This window comes from Bufo bufo, chromosome 11 (genome assembly GCF_905171765.1).
Source record: "Bufo bufo chromosome 11, aBufBuf1.1, whole genome shotgun sequence".
In the NCBI taxonomy this organism is placed as follows: domain Eukaryota; kingdom Metazoa; phylum Chordata; class Amphibia; order Anura; family Bufonidae; genus Bufo; species Bufo bufo.
The window spans coordinates 56,294,804-56,300,803 of record NC_053399.1 but is presented as its reverse complement, the minus strand read 5'-3'; positions in this window follow the sequence as shown (position 1 = coordinate 56,300,803).

Here is a 6,000-nt window from a genome sequence, read left to right as displayed (position 1 = left end):
TGTCTGGGTGTCGGGGCCTAAATATGTGACAGTGGCCTCTTCCAGTGGTGGGTGACATGAAGCCAGATTCTCTGCTATGGCATGAAGAGACTGATTCTCTGCTGACATGAAGCCAGATTCTTTGCTATGGCATGAAGAGACTGATTCTCTGCTGACGTGAAGCCAGATTCTCTGCTATGGGACCCTCACAAAGAAAAAAACAAAAAGAGGTAAAAGAGGGAAAGGAATAACTAAGAAGCTTGAAATTAAATGTAAGAGAGGGCGGGGTATATACAATCTCAGTTGCTATACCCTAAAAGATAATGAGCTGGCATTATTAGAGAAGGGCCTTAAATTTGCCCCCACCTCAAAGTTCTGTCCCTTTTATGCTTTTGTAGGGATTAAGAAATTTCTGAGAAATTTGGCTTTAAAGAAATATTTCTTAAAAATGAACACTATCTCGTATCCAATTAAAAACAAAATTATGCCAACAGTTGGAATAACATCATCTATAATACCTACAAATCGTTCACAAATTAATATGGGACCACAGCATACAGCTGACCCAGGTATTGCTACTAGGATCCCTTTACATACTACGTTGAGACCTAAATCACATTTTAATCCTCTCGGAGAATACTCCGATGCTTTTACTGCATTTCAGGCTCTGATATTGAGAGATTTACGTAAAATTAATCCTAATAGCAAGCGAAAGGGCCCTCAAAACTTATCTCTTTGGGAAAAAAAGGCCATTAGGACACTACAAACCAATAACCAAATTGTGATTAGGCCTGCAGACAAAGGGGGGGGTATTGTTATTTTGGACGAAGACTCCTATAATATTGAATCAACGCGACTTCTCAGTGACAAAAAAACATATAAAAAACTGAGTTTTGATCCAACCAATATATACAAACAACAACTCGGATCCCTTGCCAAAAAGGGTAAAATGATAGGCATTTTAACCAGTGATGAAGCACAATTTATTAACAACCAATGCCCCAAGATTTCGATCTTTTATTATTTGCCAAAAATCCACAAAAATCAAACAAACCCGCCGGGTCGCCCGATCATCTCAGGGATAGACAGTTTGACGGCCAATTTATCCAAATATGTGGACACCTTATTACAGAATCATGTTCAGAAACTTCCAGCGTATCTTAAAGATACGAAACATATTTTACAACTCCTGGAAGATATAAAATGGGAGGATGACTATATCCTGGGGACCCTTGATGTCACCTCCCTATATACCGTGATTGAGAACACAAAAGGGAGAACAGCTACTGAATACTTTTTAGAAAAAGATGGTAATATGCCGAAAGAACAAATAAATTTCACTGGCGAGTGTATTAGTTTTATTCTTACACACAATTATTTTAAATTCAACCAGGAGTTTTATCTGCAGACATGGGGTACCGCGATGGGGACCAGATTTGCACCGAGTTTCGCTAATTTATATATGGGCCACTGGGAGGATACCCATATCTTCCCCCAGGGCAGACTCGGTGCGAATCTGGTCCTATGGAGACGTTTTATCGATGATATTGTTTTTATTTGGAAGGGTGGGGAACCTGCATTGAACAACTTTTTAAATGATTTAAATAAAAATGAATTTTATCTAGAGTTTACACCCATATTCAGTAAACAGCAGGTTAATTTTTTAGATCTCACGATATTTATTGAGGAAGGGCAGATTCACACCAAGACATACTGTAAGCCAACGGACTGCAATAGCTACATCCCTCTCAGAAGCTGTCACTTACCCACGTGGCTCACTAACATTCCTCGTAGCCAATATATTAGGATACGTAGAAATTGTACTAATATTGGTCACTTTGAGGAAGAAACCAGAGACCTCAATATTAAATTTATTGAAAAGGGGTACAAAATGGAGGACTTGGAACCTACCATTAAACAAATTAGAGAGGTAAACCGCAACCTATTATTGAAGGATAAAGTGCAGGATCCAGAAAAACTTGCTGCAAATGATTGTACTAATGCCCCCATAAAAATTCCAATAATTACTACTTTTAATGAAGGGGCAACAACTCTTAAAAGAATTGTCAAAAAACACTGGGAAATGTTGCGACAAGATAAATTAATAGGTGACAGGATCCCCAAAAATCCCACTTTTATCTTTAGGAAAGCGCTTAATTTGTGCACTATGGTAGCACCCACTGTTAAATTGCCCCAAACAAAGAAATTGAGTCACTTGACACAAAAAGGCTTTTTCCCATGCAAAATGTGCAAAAATTGCAGGAAAATTAAACACGGTACAACTAAGTTCCCCATTAGAGAAATAGGGGACAATCACCATAAATACAAAATCAATCAGTACATTTCATGCAATACACGAGGTGTGATATACTTTATTAAATGTCCTTGTTTTAAAATATATGTGGGCCGAACCAAACGTGAATTAAAAACTAGGATGGGGGAACATCTCAATAATATAAAGAAAAAATATGAGGGACATCCGCTGTCCCGCCATTATACCCAACACCACGGAGGTAATTTTGCTGGTTCTTTTTTTGGGGGTATTGAAAAAATAAAACCAAATCTGAGGGGTGGAGACATCATCAAACAAATGTCAAGATGCGAAAGTAAGTGGATCTTCAGATTGAACTCCCTAGCGCCAAATGGCCTCAACCGCGAGATGGAGTTATTTGCATTCTAAATAACCATTATTGTGAAGCCCAGTTGATGTTTTTTATAGACAAGTAGATGTTACCCTTATCTATATAGGATTTTATGTAGGACTTTATGCAGTATGTTTGATGAAGCAAAAACTAACAGTTGCCATGGGGACCGGGCGCCTACTTAATCCAGAACACAAACAGAACAACTATCCCTGACGAAGAAGCCCGTAGGCTTTGAAACGCGTTGGATCGTTTTTGGTCTTTGGATTACTCCGTAGGTCAGTCGTGACGTCACGCCGCACGTTCCGGAACCCTGTACCAACATCGCTCCCTCGCGCGCACGCCAGCCACCGGCCGGGGCGGCATACGCGCTGAGAGGTAGAGCAAGAAGCATCAGCAAACAAGAAGCACTGCAGAATCATTCCATCCCACTGCCTACCGGACAGTCAGTGTTTATTCCTTTCGATTATACCCCAGGTCCCGCCAGGATAAGGTAATTACCAAACCTATCTATCCTATTATAACTCCAGCGCTGGTACCGAACATTAGTTTGTTCAATTTCTGTGTTTTATTTACCACCTTGGATCGGAGCAGCCGTAATCCATTTAGGTACCAAGCAGCGGCTCTGTCTGCCTGAGTGCATATAGAGAACACATAATAGCGTTAGCGCAGGCACTATCGTATATACACCGCTATGGGACCTCTGTCCAATTGATATTGGGTCATTTTTATTTTTTTTATTTTTATTTTAATTCATTTCCCTATCCACATTTGTTTGCAGGGGATTTACCAACATGTTGCTGCCTTTTGCAGCCCTCTAGCTCTTTCCTGAGCTGTTTTACAGCCTTTTTAGTGCCGAAAAGTTCGGGTCCCCATTGACTTCAATGGGGTTCGGGTTCGGGACGAAGTTCGGTTCGGGTTCGGATCCCGAACTCGAACATTTCCGGGAAGTTCGGCCGAACTTCTCGAACCCGAACATCCAGGTGTTTGCTCAACTCTAGATGCAACCCATTATCTTATTAGCCTTGGCAGCAGCTGCCTGACACTGTTTTTTACTGCTTAGTCTGCTGTTTATTAAAATTTCTAGGTCCTTTCCCATGTCAGTGTTACCCAGTATTTTACCATTTAGTATGTACGGGTGATTTGCATTATTCCTTCCCATGTGCATAACCTTACATTTGTCAGTGTTAAACCTCATCTGCCACTTCTCTGCCCAAGCCTCTAATCTATCCAGATCCATCTGTAGCTGTATATTGTCCTCTTCAGTGTTAATTACTTTACACAGTTTAGTGTCATCTGCAAAAATTTATATTTTACTGTGCAAGCCTTCTACAAGATCATTAATAAATATATTGAAGAGAATAGGGCCCAATACTGACCCCTGAGGTACTCCGCTAGTGACAGTGACCCAATCTGAGTGTGTACCATTAATAACCACCCTCTGTTTTCTATCATTGAGCCAGTTACTTACCCACATACAGACGTTTTCTCCCAGTCCGAGCATTCTCATTTTATATACTAACCTTTTATGCGGTACAGTGTCAAATGCTTTGGAGAAGTCCAGATATACGACATCCATTGATTTGCGGCTGTCAAGTCTAGAACTTAGCTCCTCATAGAAACGGTTTAAATTAGTTTGACATGACCGATCCCTCATGAAGCCATGCTGATATGATGTTATTTGCTTGTTTTCATTGAGATCCTCCAAGATAGCATCTCTTAGAAAACCTTCAAACAGTTTACCCACAACAGATGTTAAACTTACTGGTCTATAGTTTCCGGGGTCTGTTTTTGCACCCTTTTTGAATATTGGCACCACATTTGCTAAGCGCCAATCCTGTGGAACACTCCCTGTCAGTATAGAGTCTGTAAATATCAGAAACAAGGGTCTGGATATTACACTTCTTAACTTTATTAGGATACGTGGGTGTATGCCATCTGGTTCTGGCGATTTGTCTATTTTAATCTTTTTAAGTCGCTGTTGTACTTCTTCCTGGGTCAGACAGGGCACTTTCAATGGGAAGTTTTCTTTTACATTCTGCATTTCATCTGACTTTGTCCCAGTTAGTTACGCCTATGGCCTCTCTTAGTTGGCAAAATTTAACTTTTTTGAAGTTTGATATTTTTGTTCCTCCCTGTAGAAATGCTTATTTGAAGGATAATTGGAAGGTTATTACTTTATGGTCACTATTTCCCAGGTTTCCCCCAACCTGCACATCTGTTGTTCTGTCAGGTCCATTGGTTAATACTAAGTCCAGTATGGCCGTCCCTCTAGTCTGGTTCTGAACCATTTGGGAAACTTAATTGTCTTCCTTTATGAGATGTACAGCTTCCAGTTTCCCAGTCTATATCTGGGTAGTTGAAGTCCCCCATAATTACCACCTCATTATAATTTGCCGCCTTGTCTATCTCGTTTAGTAGTAGATTTTCTGTGGACTCTGGTATATTAGGTGGTTTATAATAAACTCCTATTAGTAATTCATTATTATTATTGCCTCTATGTATTTCTACCCACAGTGACTCCATATGTTCATGTCCCTCACTCATATCTTCTCGGACTGTGGGCTTTAGACAGGACTTTACATATAGGCAGACCCCTCCCCCTCTCCGGTTTTGACGATTCTTTTCTAAAAAGACTGTAACCTTGTACATTAACTGCCCAGTCATAGTTATCATCCAGCCATGTCTCAGTTATTCCCACTATGTCATAGTCCTCCTCACACATCACTAATTCCAGTTCCCCAGTTTTATAAGTCAGGCTTCTGGCATTAGTATACATACAATTAAGAGGTTTATGTATATTTTTTACCCTACATCTTTACTTCTGAACTGTTCTAGTCCCTCCTTCCATTCCTCCCCCAGTCCCACTACCTTACCCCCGGTCTCTATCTGCACTATCTTCCCATCCTATAACATAATTACCCTCCCCAAGTCCCTAGTTTAAACACTCCTCCAACCTTCTAGCCATCTTTCCCCACAACACAGCTGCCCCTTCCCCATTGAGGTGCAGCTCATCCCTACTATAGAGCCTGTAGCTGACAGAGAAGTCGGCCCAGTTCTCCAGGAACCCAAACCCCTCCTTTCTACACCAGTTCTTGAGCAACTTGTTAACCTCCCTAATCTCTCGCTGCCTTTCTTGTGTGGTTTGTGGTACAGGCAGTATTTTGTAAAAACATTACCTTTGAGGTCCTTGCCCTAAGCTTTTGACCTAAATCCCTAAAATAATTTTTAAGGACTCTCCACCTTCCTCTAACTTTGTCATTGGTTCCGATATGGACCATGACCGCTGGATCTTCTCCAGCCCCACCCAGTAATCTATCAACCTGATCCGCGATGTGTCGAACTCTAGCCCCAGGAAGACAACACACTGTTCAGCGAT